This window comes from Rhinoderma darwinii (genome assembly GCF_050947455.1).
Source record: "Rhinoderma darwinii isolate aRhiDar2 chromosome 2 unlocalized genomic scaffold, aRhiDar2.hap1 SUPER_2_unloc_56, whole genome shotgun sequence".
Taxonomy (NCBI): Eukaryota; Metazoa; Chordata; class Amphibia; order Anura; family Rhinodermatidae; genus Rhinoderma; species Rhinoderma darwinii.
The window spans coordinates 653365-668880 of NW_027461725.1; the positions used below are offsets into that span (position 1 = coordinate 653365).

General features: G+C 47.7%; 1 non-coding gene and 1 pseudogene across 1 annotated transcript; both read right to left on the reverse strand.

Annotated features, from left to right (window-relative positions):
- Positions 1–10563: 10563 nt before the first annotated feature.
- Positions 10564–10754, reverse strand: LOC142680598 (U2 spliceosomal RNA). The gene has a single exon (XR_012853057.1). It is a non-coding gene; the product is annotated as a U2 spliceosomal RNA (small nuclear RNA).
- A 1127-nt stretch (positions 10755–11881) lies between these two features.
- On the reverse strand, positions 11882–12096 carry LOC142681018 (U2 spliceosomal RNA; annotated as a pseudogene).
- Positions 12097–15516: the final 3420 nt, after the last annotated feature.

Here is a 15516-nt window from a genome sequence, read left to right on the forward strand (position 1 = left end):
TTTTTTAAAGAAAAATCTAGTGCACTTCTCGTGATTATCTCTAACCTCCACCTTAGACCTAAATATTATTTCTTTCCCTTTCTCTCGGAACCACTCCTTAATATCTTTTTTTGTTTTTTCTAAATCGTGTCTTACATCCATACCCAAATTTTTACATTGATGAAGGAACGTCATCCGCATATTAAAGCGTGAATATTGCAATCTTTTCCTTCTCGCTCTTCTATATCCTATCTGTCTAAAAAACCCACCAATCTTTTTTTTCACCCATACCCACCATTCACACACATTAGAGAAAGAACTTTTCTTCCTAACCCAAAACCCATATTTTTTCCCAAACCTAGTTTTTACCCTTTCATCACTCAGAAAACTGACATTCATCTTCCATACCCCTCTACCATAAAAGAAATTATTTATAACAAAAACCCCCAACAAACACTCGTGATCTGAAAACCACACTCTCTCCTGCGCATAATCGACACATTTCATTGCTGAAGTAGAAAAAAAGAAAAAGTCCAGACGAGAATCCGTTCTTCCGTCATCGGCATGGTAAGTAAATGGACCTGGTTTCCTGGTGACAGCGTCCTGCAAAGCAAAGTCCTGCAAAATTTTATTCCACAAACTTCCGGTAGCGTCCACATTAGACTCTGTGGATCCAGCTCGGGCCTGCTTCTCCAGGATACAGTTAATATCACCGACAATAATAACAGGAACTTTACCATGTAGAAAAAATTTTAAACTATCAAAAAGTGCCAACCTATCAGTTTTCACAGCATGGCCATAGATATTGATAAGCCTAAACTGCCATCCCTTATAGGATAGTAACACACAGACACATCTTCCTTCCTGAATGATTTGAGTCTGTTTGATGACAAACTCATTATTTTTGAAGAGAATACCAATTCCATCATTCCTATTTGTGGAAGAAAAGGACCAAATTGCTTCCCCAAACTTCCATTCTTCTTTCCTAGGCATTTTTGATAAACCACATTCTTGTACGCAAACAATGTCACTGCCCTTAGAGGCCAAAAAGTCCAGGACTACAGCACGCTTGTGAGCAGAGGAGAACACCCGTACATTTTGAGAGACAATCTTTAATCTCAAAGACATGCGGGCATAGTATGGTTAGTGGAAAAGAAAGCCATGAGAAAACCAGAACATATCACGTCCCAGGGAAATACATAGCTCTTTCCAGATTCGCCACATTGGCTTCACTGAGGAAACCTTCCCCAGGAGAGCTGGGTACTTCTGAGGCCACCTCAGATGACTTAGGGCTACAACTAGAGTCACTGTCCAGCAATGAGAAAGGATTTGCATGAGCAGAATCTTCCAACAAACCTATCTTCAGTCTCTTCACCGCCTTTCCAGACTTCCCCCTTTTTGAGACAACTTTGTGGAAAATTTCCGCACTAGTGGCACTAGGCATCCTGGCCTCCTTCTCGTCCTCCTCCGATATTGACCACTCCACTTTAGCTGAGTCTTCCGTTTTTGACTCTGGGCTAGAGAAAGACAAAATTTGCATACTTGCACCATTATCAGGGTATGCACACCCACTAGGTGGCGCTGTGTCTTCACCTTCCATAGGTATAACCACAGGTGTCTCATCAACAGTTGGCTCTGCAGGAGGGACCACACCCAACTCCATGCTATCAGTATGTGAGGTTAGAACCTCTCCAAATCCAGCTTTCCCAGGGTCCTGAGAAGCAGCCACAGAAACACTGCCAGCAGGCTCTGAAATTACATCAGAAGAGGCAGCAAGGGAACCTGTTGTTCTCACCTGTCTGCCCCATGTCCTTCTCTCTTGCCCTAAGAAGGGAAACACCTTTGGGCATTTTCTACAGGTATGACCAGGCAAACCACAAATGTCACACCTGGATGGGGAAATACATGCACTAGCCTCATGTCCTGTTTCTTTACAATTCCTGCATACCTTGCCTTTGCATGCATCTTTGGTATGCCCGTAGGAAAAACATGATCTACAAAAGCATGGCATATCTTGGTAGTAAAGATATCCCTTATTACCACCAATTGAAAAATTAGCAGGAGGATTCATCACTCCTCCAATACAGCTGGAGTCAGGTTTCAGCCTGACCCAGTACTTGATATCACCATTGAAAACTCCCCATAGATTCTTCTGCTCCACACCACCTCTAACATGGGTACAGTAGTGAGCTAAAAAGGCCCTAACCAGCCTTCTATCCAGAAATGGGTTATACATGTGGATTGTGATACATTTCTCCACTGCTGAAAAAAGAGGTTGCACTTCAATAGATGTTAAAGCCTCATGCATGTGTTTCTCCTTGAGCAACTGAAAAACATTTAGACAGTAGGCGGCCTCAAAAAAGGATACGTCATACGTAGCAATATTACTGAAAGCTTGGATACAGAATACCTCTACCAACTTAACTCCAGCCAGGTCCAGAAGGATGTTCTCAATGATGTGCCCAGTATCCACTTCGTCTCTCCTCTGCTCATTTACCACAAAACGAATAGTATTCCGCACAGCTGCCATCTTGATATGGAATGCCCAACGGCACGGTGATCGCTCCCAAAAACGTCGGAGAGGACTCCACGAAAGACCGAACCCCCGGCCCAGACCAGGCAATAAACCTGATCTGAGCCAAAAGGCCGAGAAGCGATAACCCGAACGGGCCGCGCGTTGACCGAGCCTGCCCAATACTGCTGTTCACCCCTTGCAGCGATTCAGCCTACTCCTAGGCAATTCCATGGGGCCCTGCAGGCTCACACACACAGCTACTAAGCGGGAGGTGAATAAAGGCCGGAGAGGAAGCAAGACAGGATTTGCTTCTTTTGCTTGCACCACAATGCAGTGCTGAAAGAGGAGGAATCAACATAAAAACGCCTTCCTGGCAACGCCCAAATGCCCTCCTGCCGTGCAAACACTGGCAGCAGCAGCAGCAGCAGCAGTAAGTGCATGCCCACTGCCACCCCTTCTCCTTTCACACCTTGTATCAGCTTTAATCCAGTCCAGTGCTGCCTGCTGAGCAGCACTGACCAACACTGCCTGGGCCCAGGCTTTTATCTCTGAGGCCCCATTATGATGTCAGAAAGCTGGCTCTGGCTCCTGAGGTCTCCACTATGACACGTGCAAAGTTCCGTCTGAACTTTATATAAGACGGTGCGGCTCAGTCAGTCACTCAGTGTTGCCTGAGAGGGCAACACTGCAACAGCCGGCCCCCAGGCTGTCTTTTTTTTGCACAGCTAGTTGCCTCCAGGAGGCCACATGACCTGCCTAGGTAGAGTCGTGTGTTAACCTTAAACCATACTATCCCCCATCCCCATTTAGTAACGACACATGACACCGAGGTTGGATGTGAAATGGCCACAGCAGCCGTTTATTAATTTCACAGTTTTATAAAAACAATTTAAATCCGAAACATTCGGATAACTAGTTAGGAATCCACCAGAGAATTCCTCCTAATAATTCACATGACCCAACATGGGTCATAACATTAACCCGAGCAGAGGAAGTCCTTGAAGCCCCCTCAGATAGTCCTTTTTAAAGAACACACCGAATTAGCCATCTGCAAACCACCAATTACCTCCAGCCGTAAACCAGCTCGGAAGCACCGTTCACCTCTGCAGATGGCTCCAACCACTAGAAGTCCACTTCAAGGGGATAACACCCGATGAAGCCCTCCAGTGATATACCGACCACTAGAAGTCCACTTCAAGGGGATAACACCCGATGAAGCCCTCAAGTGATATACCGACCACTAGAAGTCCACTTCAAAGGGATAACACCCGATGAAGCCTTCAAGTGATATACCTTCTACCAGAAGACCACTTCAAAGGGATACCACCCGATGAAGTCTTCAACCATGTACCTTTTTTGGGGGACGCATACCCCCGATGCGACCCCCCCACCATTTTGTACTGACTGGCCTCAAGGACTCCCCCCGCCAGCTGCCATGACAACAGAACCTACTCCGGAAAAAAGAAAAACATGTTAAATAAGCACACAAAATAAAAACACAACGCTCATAGCCAGACGTACATAAGACCTAAAGAGTAACAAAACAAGGGTGGGAGGGTGGGAGCTTTGCTTACTGTGTGTTACTCCTCCCGCTGCTTCCGGCTCAATGCCGAGAAACAGCGGGAAGCACAGCAACGGCCCCCCCCGCCCCCCTTAACTCCTCCCCGTCCCTCCTTCAGCTCCTTCAACTTTCCCTGACCTCGTAACATTAACCCTTTCCCTACCAGGACGGTCATGTCGGCTTCCCTTAAGCCTGCAGCTGCGTCCAGCCTCTTCTTGACCTGCCTAGGTAGAGTCGTGTGTTAACCTTAAACCATACTATCCCCCATCCCCATTTAGTAACGACACATGACACCGAGGTTGGATGTGAAATGGCCACAGCAGCCGTTTATTAATTTCACAGTTTTATAAAAACAATTTAAATCCGAAACATTCGGATAACTAGTTAGGAATCCACCAGAGAATTCCTCCTAATAATTCACATGACCCAACATGGGTCATAACATTAACCCGAGCAGAGGAAGTCCTTGAAGCCCCCTCAGATAGTCCTTTTTAAAGAACACACCGAATTAGCCATCTGCAAACCACCAATTACCTCCAGCCGTAAACCAGCTCGGAAGCACCGTTCACCTCTGCAGATGGCTCCAACCACTAGAAGTCCACTTCAAGGGGATAACACCCGATGAAGCCCTCCAGTGATATACCGACCACTAGAAGTCCACTTCAAGGGGATAACACCCGATGAAGCCCTCAAGTGATATACCGACCACTAGAAGTCCACTTCAAAGGGATAACACCCGATGAAGCCTTCAAGTGATATACCTTCTACCAGAAGACCACTTCAAAGGGATACCACCCGATGAAGTCTTCAACCATGTACCTTTTTTGGGGGACGCATACCCCCGATGCGACCCCCCCACCATTTTGTACTGACTGGCCTCAAGGACTCCCCCCGCCACAGCGAAACAGGCCTTGACCACCTTAAGCCTGTGAGTTCCTCCACACCACCACCGCCCTTTCTATTCCTTCTGCTATCGCCAAGCTCCAAAGATCAATGCCAACCTCGGTCAGATGAACCCCGTCACTCCTCCAGAAATTCCCCACTCCTGACTCCAAATCCCTATGCCTCACGCAAATGCCCCCGTTTTTTGCCACAAAACGGGACACCGCCCGATTAACTTTAATGCGAGCCTTATTGACTCTCTCCACAGATCTAGCTAACCGCCAATGCTTTCTTGGGACTATGTCCGACCACACTATCACCAACTTGGGATAAGATACCCACAAACACAACATATCATGTTTGGTATCCCGCACCAACTCACGAAAGGGGCGGACTCCTAAGTCATTCCCACCCACGTGCAACACTAAGACCTCCGGAACCCTATCAAGCCGAGCATATGTCTGGAATTCCGCCAACACCCTGCTCCACGACATACCTCTAAAACCCAGCCAATGCACAACCGCATCCTGTCGCGGAATGCGCAACTGGCGACCATTCGGGCGGACGTCCGCCCTCAAAGCCCCCCAGTGCACGTAAGAATGACCCATCAACCACACCAAACACGGAGGCGACTCTGAAACTGAAAAAACAATTAGGCACCACCATATAACATTTGTAAAGCGTTAACAGCAAAATTCATAACATATGGGGGCGGACATAGGACTTAAACCTGTTGGACTCCCAACGACCAATACGCCTCACCCCCTCATCATCCAACCCCCAGCGCCCCGCTTCTGTTGCTGCGCCAATCCTGAAGGAATGAGATGAATATGAGCCTGCCGCGACACCAACCGCCGTCAAACATTTTTTAAATACAGCTCCAAACTGAAACCTGGACAAAAACGACCCGTCCACCTGACGTAACAAAGGCAAATCTGGAGACCCCCTGTTTGGCGTAAAACCCCGCATGCACTCTACTGGGCACATAACCGACCCCGGGGCGCAACCCCTTCAAAGCCTGCGATACCAGAAATTCCTTCGATACATCCTGAAAGCCCCGCAACTTAAACCCAAACGCCACCGCAGACATGAACCGGTTCACCTTCGCCACTGAAAACCCCGCCTCCCAGGCGTCCCCTAACCAGTACAAAAGTGCCACCAACCTGTCTCTATCCGTATTGACGTCACCCAACTCTCTTACCCACTCCTCCCACTGCCTCCAACAAGCAGCATAAGCACTCCACGTCGTGCGCGCCAAAGACCTTTGTACCAATTGTTCTACAGGACCGAGACCAGATCCCAAAGATGCTGCGGACAAGCCAAACCGAGACGTTCCGCTCCCGGTGCCAATTGCCGAAACCGGTCCCACTGCGAGCGAGAAAGAGCATCAGCGATACAATTCCGTACACCCGGGACATGCACCGCCACCACCCACGCGTTCAACGACAAACATACCAACACTAAATGTCGCAACAATTGAACTACCGGAGGAAAGGACGCCGTGATGTTATTAATGGCAAGCACCACCCCCATGTTGTCGCAGTAAAAAACGGACCTTCTTATCCCTGAGCCTGTCCCCCCAAATGGTAGCCGCCACCCCGATGGGAAACAGCTCGAGCAGGGCCAGATTCCGCGTGAGTCCACTGGACACCCAGCTAGCCGGCCATTGACCTGCGCACCACGGACCTCCCCCGTAAGCTCCAAAACCACCCGCCCCAGCCGCATCCGTGAAAATATTCAAAACACTCGTATCCTGCGCTGGGGCCATCCATAGCGAGCGACCATTGAACTGGCCCAAGAAGTCATTCCAAACCTGAAGATCAGCACGGTACTCCTCCTTGAGCCGCACAAAATGATGCGGCGCACGCACTCCCACCGTTGCCGCCGCCAACCTCCTACCAAACACCCTCCCCATCGGCATAATCCGGCAGGCGAAATTCAACTTCCCCAGCAGCGACTGAAGCTCCCTCAGCGTCACTTTCTTCATTCTACAAGCCCGTTGAACCTCCAGCCTCAAAGCACCCAACTTATCCGCCGGGAGACGACACTCCATTGCCACCGAGTCTATTTCGATTCCCAAAAAACAAATCGTCGCTACCGGGCCCTCCGTTTTTTTTTTTCGGCGCCAAAGGAATCCCAAAATCCCTCGCCACCTTCTGTAGAGCATGAAGCAAATTACCGCAAACCGGCGAACCCCCCGGGCCAACGCATAACAAATCATCTAAGTAATGGATCAACGAGTCGACCCCGGATACTCCCCTCTTTACCCACTCCACGAAGCTACTAAACGCCTCGAAGTATGCACAAGAAAGGGAACACCCCATCGGAAGGCACTGATCCACGTAAAAGGCCCCATTCCAAAAACAACCCAACAGCCGTTGCTTTCTGTATGGACCGGCAACAACCTGAACGCCGCCTCGATGTCAGTTTTTGCTAGCAGCGCCCCAGGACCCGCAGCCCGCACTAACCCCACCGCCTTATCGAATGAGGTATAAACTACGGAGCACAACTCGTGATCAATCCCGTCATTTACCGACGAACCTTTGGGATACGATAAATGTTGAATCAAACGAAACTTTCCGGGCTCGCGTTTAGGGACAATACCCAAAGGGGACACAACTAAATCTTTCACCGGCGACTCCACAAATGGCCCCGACATGCGCCCCAACGAAACTTCTTTTAACAACTTTTCCGACACGACTTCCACATGCAAGTAAGCCGATTTTAAATTTCTCCCCGTAACCGGAACCTCATAAGGAGGCGGAGGAATAACAAAACCAACACTAAACCCTTCATAAAGCAACCTAGCTGCCGCCCTATCCGGATACTCATTTAGATAAAGGGCCATCCTTTCCACCCTCACCGGCGACACCCCCTTGACCAGCCCCGTGCTGGTTCCCGGACCTCTTTTTTCGCAGACATTTTGCCGCCCCGTGTGATGCACCATTACACTCGGAGCACACGTGCTTGAACTTGCACGTGGCCCCAAACTTGCACTGGCCTTCATTGAATTGCCAGCAAAACCCCGCCTTTCCCCCGCCGCTTGGTCCACTCTGACTAGACTGGCCTCCCTGGCCACCGCTCCCGGGAACGGGCTGCCTAACCGGAGCCGTAACCCGTAACCAGAGAGCAATATCCTTCTGGTCCCACCGAATCGCCGGCCGAACCGCCTTCCGCTGACGGAATTGCTCATCATATCGCAGCCACGCCTGACCCCCATACGCCCTATGAGCCTCCCCAATAGCATCAAAATAACAAAATAACGCCGAACAATTTTCCGGCGCCTTTTCCCCTATCACACTAGCCAATATGGCGAACGCCTGCGACCAATTAACGAACGTCTGCGGGATAAGCCTATACCGCCGCCGTTCCTCCTCGTCCTTTTTACTCTCATCCCGCTTGCCCTTATCCAAATTGAATTTAGCCAGCGGCAAGAGAGAAAAAAAATTTCAACGTATTCATCTTTCCAGATCCGATCACGCACCTCCTGCTTTAAATGCGCCCCCAACGGACCCTCAAAACAAACATACACCTCCCCCCGAGCACGATCGTCCATGCGCACTCGATCGCCGTCCTTCTGTGCCTCAGTCTGCACCGACACCGCGACCGCCTCTCTAACCGCCACCACAGGACGCGCCTGCAACGATCCCACGTCCCTGGGGCCTTCCCAAACTACCGCAGGGGACACTTCCGTTACTACCGGCGCCGCGGCCCTATCAAGGCGCCCCACCAGCCCGTAAGCAACCCACTAAATCTGCCAAACCCGCTCCGTCGCGTCCGCCCGCGCCACTACCGGCCCCCGATGCTATGCTAGCAGCCCCCCCGCCGACACCCGACATAAAAATCGCTGGATAAGACAATAATGGAGTTATACACTCACCGGGCTGCACAGGCGCTGTGTTCCCGTCAGCCGGACCATCCTGACCTCGACGATAGACGTCCAGTTCACCTTCCTCCAGTTCTTCTCTCGCCGACGACTGTCCCTCCCAACGACATCTTCGGAAAGGGGATGAGGACGCGCTGACCGATGGGCCGGCAACCTGCCGCCCGACCGCCGGGACCCAGACTTCCGACCGGACCTGTTGCCTCGATGTCGCTGCAGATCTAGTCGTCCGTCTAGACGATCCTGACGAAGCCTGCCCCCTGGCCGGAACATCACCATGCGGGGCGGCCGTACCTTGCTCTCGACATCTTCCATCTGATGGGGGAGGGGTGACAGGATCTTCCATCTGATGGGGGAGGGGTGACAGGGAGCCCAGCCTGCGACTCCCTGCTTACCGCCGGACCCCGTCGCGGCCTGGGATTCCTGCCAGGACGCAGGGCCTGGGAAGGGGCGGTCCTCCCAGCTGCCTGGCCTGCAGCGTCCGGGATCGGGCTCCCTCTGCGACGCCGTGTCCGCGGGACTACCTCCGGACTAAGGCGCTCTGGAGGTCGGGACCGCCGAGAGGGACGGGTCGACACAGCCCGCATCGCCGTCACCCCTGGCACCGCTCTCTGCCTGCCCAGCGCAGGAGCGGTTGTTGCCGACTCCCCCCCCGCCGCCATAGCCATGCTCGTAAGGGGGCCGGGGGAGGGGAGCCTGTCCCTTACAACAGACCCCGAACGCCGTGCCCGGCGTGGCGAAACGGCGTCCGGGATCCGCGTTAATGCAGCCACGGTCTCCTCCAGCCATCCGGGACCGTGGTGCACAGCAGCGGCACGCAGCCGCTCTAAAATCAGGGCCTCTGCCATTACTAAAGAGCCAGGCAACGGGGAGCTTTGCTTACTGTGTGTTACTCCTCCCGCTGCTTCCGGCTCAATGCCGAGAAACAGCGGGAAGCACAGCAACGGCCCCCCCCGCCCCCCTTAACTCCTCCCCGTCCCTCCTTCAGCTCCTTCAACTTTCCCTGACCTCGTAACATTAACCCTTTCCCTACCAGGACGGTCATGTCGGCTTCCCTTAAGCCTGCAGCTGCGTCCAGCCTCTTCTAGAGGGAGACAAGGGACTGCAAAATGGAAAATAGGCATCCACCAACTTTACAGACAACTTGTTCTCCTTGCTCCTACAACCTCCATCCTTGCACAGTTTGTTATTCTTCCAGGTAACATAGTAACAAATCCAAATTGCTGCTCTCTTTGTAGGCAAGCAAGGGTTTGTTGCAACTGCAATTCTTACTTCTTCTTGAAATGTAGGGACCACAGTACATTCCATCACATCCATCTAGTGTACACAGGTAGGTCCATTGTGACGGGCGGGCGGGCGGGCTGGCTGCTTTAATGGCTGTTTGCTGTTCCCCTACTCCACTCCACTATTTGACTATGGTGCTGCATCAATCAGTGGCTGGCTCAGGTGCAGCTCTTTAACCTACCTAGGAGGGAGGGCGGAGAGAAGACAAGGAAGGTGAATGAGCTGTTCCAATGTGAAATGCCGGAAACACAGAAACACAGACGACACAAAACAAGAGGTGGCAATGTATTAATTAATTGCATTTAATAAATTAGCTCATTATCACACATGACTGTACAAATGCATTGTCCAACAGGTGTTGAAATAATGGGATTAAAAGGGGAGATCCCATCCGAAAGACAAAAACAATGGCAAACACAAAAAGCACTTTTGGAATCTGATTTTAGTAAACACATAAGGAAAGGGTGCACCGGTCCTGGAAATACTGCAATACCAGGTCAATGCGTGGAGTGGACAGAGCAAGCTCTATTTCCATCTCCCTGTTCTAAAAATCCATTTAATATATGGTCCCCAGATAGGGGACGTATCAGATATTAAACTGATAAGAACAGATACTACACTTGATCTTAGCCAAAAGGCCGAGAAGCGATAACCCGAACGTGCCGCGCGTTTTGCTTCTTTTGCTTGCACCACAATGCAGTGCTGAAAGAGGAGGAATCGACATAAAAACGCCTTCCTGGCAACGCCCAAATGCCCTCCTGCCGTGCAAACACTGGCAGCAGCAGCAGCAGCAGCAGCAGCAGTAAGTGCATGCCCACTGCCACCCCTTCTCCTTTCACACCTTGTATCAGCTTTAATCCAGTCCAGTGCTGCCTGCTGAGCAGCACTGACCAACACTGCCTGGGCCCAGGCTTTTATCTCTGAGGCCCCATTATGATGTCAGAAAGCTGGCTCTGGCTCCTGAGGTCTCCACTATGACACGTGCAAAGTTCCGTCTGAACTTTATATAAGACGGTGCGGCTCAGTCAGTCACTCAGTGTTGCCTGAGAGGGCAACACTGCAACAGCCGGCCCCCAGGCTGTCTTTTTTTTGCACAGCTAGTTGCCTCCAGGAGGCCACAAGAGGGAGACAAGGGACTGCAAAATGGAAAATAGGCATCCACCAACTTTACAGACAACTTGTTCTCCTTGCTCCTACAACCTCCATCCTTGCACAGTTTGTTATTCTTCCAGGTAACATAGTAACAAATCCAAATTGCTGCTCTCTTTGTAGGCAAGCAAGGGTTTGTTGCAACTGCAATTCTTACTTCTTCTTGAAATGTAGGGACCACAGTACATTCCATCACATCCATCTAGTGTACACAGGTAGGTCCATTGTGACGGGCGGGCGGGCGGGCTGGCTGCTTTAATGGCTGTTTGCTGTTCCCCTACTCCACTCCACTATTTGACTATGGTGCTGCATCAATCAGTGGCTGGCTCAGGTGCAGCTCTTTAACCTACCTAGGAGGGAGGGCGGAGAGAAGACAAGGAAGGTGAATGAGCTGTTCCAATGTGAAATGCCGGAAACACAGAAACACAGACGACACAAAACAAGAGGTGGCAATGTATTAATTAATTGCATTTAATAAATTAGCTCATTATCACACATGACTGTACAAATGCATTGTCCAACAGGTGTTGAAATAATGGGATTAAAAGGGGAGATCCCATCCGAAAGACAAAAACAATGGCAAACACAAAAAGCACTTTTGGAATCTGATTTTAGTAAACACATAAGAAAAGGGTGCACCGGTCCTGGAAATACTGCAATACCAGGTCAATGCGTGGAGTGGACAGAGCAAGCTCCCATTTCCATCTCCCTGTTCTAAAAATCCATTTAATATATGGTCCCCAGATAGGGGACGTATCAGATATTAAACTGATAAGAACAGATTTTTTTTTAAGTTGGCTACCCCCTCGCGGGGGTGTCAATGATTTATTACTTAAAATTCAAAAAACATTTACAATAAATTACAGCTTTTTACAATGAATTACAGTAATAAAATCAATTTACATAAAAACACATAAAAGGGGACATGGTGGCAAATTCTTATATATTGGAGTTCCATTCTTTTACAAACCATTTATTTGAAAGGGTGGCATTTCTTTTTTTATCTAATAAATAATAAATGTACATCTCGCTAAAACAAAGACCTAAAACATCGTCAACAGATAAAACATCGTGCTTAAAAATCAGGATGTTCCTGGCCTTCCACAGAGCTTCTTTTACGCAGTTCATCGTCTTCCATGCAATAGTCTTTTGGTTCGCGGTTGGGCATCCAAAGAGTCCATATAAAATCATTTCGTAACTCAAGTCCTTTAGGTCTGCCATCTTCTTCATTAGAGGGAATATCTTTATCCAAATATGTTTTGTAAAATCACAAGTCCAAAAAATATGACGCACTGTCTCCTCAGCCTGGCAGCCTTCCCTCGGACAGACGGCAGACCTCGTGAATCCTCTCCTGAATTGGAATGCCCGGCATGGAAGACATTGATGAACGCAGCTCCAGGCCAGGTCCATCTGTGTATTAAAAAGATAAAACACATTAACCATTTTGAAGATAAAAGCACAGCGTTCATTATTAAAATTTTCAATATTAGTGACGACTTCATTTCCTCTTATGTCTTTTATAAGTTTCTTACTGTTTATCATGTCATTAAAATTTTTCCCTTTAAAATTAAACAAGGCCACTATTTTCTCTAAAATCACGTAATTTGCTGGTAGATTAAAAGCATAAGGTGAGGTTAAAATCAATTTCAAACCACCCCATCCTTCGCATAAAAAACCCAGTATTAAAACGTAGAAAATAAGACCAATGATGTTGTTTAAAAAGAGAATTAAGACAGAAACAAAAGTACTTGATTAAAAGAAACCTATTAAAATCTGGAAAGTCTTTGCCACCCTTTGGTTTGATTTTCATTACCGTCTCACGTTTAAGTTTCTCCATTCTGGAACTCCAAAAGAAGGTAAAACAAGCTTTAGTAATTTTTCTTAATAAAACCGTGGGAGGAGGGAAAACCATGCTTAAGTATAAAAGCAAAGGTAAAATTATCATTTTAATTATTAAAATTTTTCCCTCCATGGTAAGCTTCCTCATGTTCCACATGCATATTTTTTGATTTACCTTCTGCGCCACCATGTCCCAACTGATAAAACCATTGTCGTACCCACTGAAGGAGACACCTAAAATTTTAATATTATCAGACACAGGAACCGGTATATCTCTAAGAGCCATGCTTCCTATGTTTAAAATATGACTCTTGCTGAAGTTTACTTTAAAACCGGAAGCACAGCAATAAAACTCGATTTGCCTAAGGGTTCTCTGAAGCGACAGGGCGTCCCTACATAAAACCGCCACATCATCCATGTACCCCACTGCTTTGGCCTCTACGCCGCCTCCCCCGGGCAGGGGGACTCCACGGATACACTTATCGCGGCGAATTGCGCATAACAGAGGCTCCAATGCACATATAAAAAGCAGTGGGGACAAGGGACACCCCTGCTTCACCCCAGAGTTTAAAAATACGTCCTGTGTCTTAAAACCATTCACTAAAATTTTGCTGGTGCATTCTCTGTAAAAGGCTTTAATAGATAATAAAAATCCTTCAGGTATACCCATACGTTCTAAAACCTTAAAAAGATAAAAATGAGAGACACGGTCGAACGCCTTCTCAAAGTCTATAGATAAAATGGCTAATTTACCTTTTCTAGACCTCGTGTCCTCAATCACGTCTTTTATTAGGTTTAAATTATCCCAGATGCTGCGGCCTGGCACCCCACACACCTGGTCAGAGTGTATAATGTGGGGTATTATGGCTTTTAATCTATTTGCACATATTTTAGCCATAATTTTATAGTCGCTATTTAGAAGGGTTATTGGTCTCCAATTCTTTAAAACTGCGATGTCACCCGTCTTATACAGCAGGGAGACCTCACCCTTCCGCCAGGACTTAGGCAGCATCTTGGAATTAAAAACATCAGAAAAAAGGTTAAAAAGATCCTCTTTTAAAATGTCATAAAATTTTACATAAAACTCACTGGGTATACCGTCCGGTCCGGGAACTTTCCCTGTTTTAAAACTCTTAACAGTTTCTAAAACCTCCTGCTCCGTCAGCTCCTGTAATAAAAAATTCTGGGAGACAGGGTCTAAAACAGTAGTAATCTCCTTCAGTGAGTCACGCATAAAATTATGATCCACAGTCTTAACATTAAAAAGGTCAGTGTAAAACTCATGAACTTTACTTAAAAGACCCTGTACATCTGACACCCCTTCTATATTTTTGATAATTGCCTTTTTGTTATTTATTTTCTTAAAAAAGTACCTGGAGCAGGTCTCGTTCTCCTCCACATGTTGTATTTTTGAACGGAATATAATCTCTTTACCTTTCTGCTCCAGGCACTGGGCTATCTCCTTTTTCAAATTGGTGATGTCATCTTTAACGTCTATGTCATGATCTTGCATTTTGTACAGGGTCTGCAGACGGGTATTGAGAATTTTAAAAAAAGCGTATTTCTCTTTGGCTTTCGCCACGCTTTTCTTAATAAAAAAGTCTTTTATTTTCTTTTTCATTTTCTCCCACCATGCACTGATGGGAGTACGTGTGTCTCTTACCCGCCTGCTTTCTTGGTAAAATTCAATAAAATCTGCTAAAACCTGTGGATCGTCTAAAAGGGAAACATTCATCTTCCAGGACTTTTTACATACAATATTATTAAGATCATGCTTTACTTTAAAAGATAAAAGCCTGTGATCTGAAAACACATTGGTTAAAACTTCACAATTAAAAGGCAGTAAATTTTCAGAACAAAAGATAAAATCAATCCTGGAGCTACAGGTGGCGTTGCTCCAGGTAACGCCGGCTTCCTCTGGACTGCTCCTGTTACATTCTTTGTATATGTCTTTTAATTTAAAATCAGTCACGATATCCTTGAGCAGTCCAGAGGTCTTGTCATAGTTCCTACTCGTACTGTTGGTAAGCCGGCGTTCTCCTCTCAGGATACAATTAAAATCACCTGCGAGGATAAAAGGCTCAGATGTGTTGATAAAAAGCGGTAAAATCTCCAGCATCCTCGCTCTTTCGTTCTTTTCTGGTGATCCGTAAAAATTTAAAAACTGCCACTTTACACCATCAATAAAAGCTTTAACCATTAAAATACGTCCTGGTAAGATTTCTTGAATAAAATCAATTAAAACGTTTCCCTTAAAAAGAATGGCGACCCCTGCTGATCTGGACTCGTTGGATCCAGACCAGACGGATGGACCATACTTCCAATCCTTTTTGTAATTTTCATATCTCATTGTGTGGGGAATGCCGCACTCCTGCAGGAAAAATACAGAGGCTGCCAGGCAAGATAAAAAATTGAAGAGAGCAA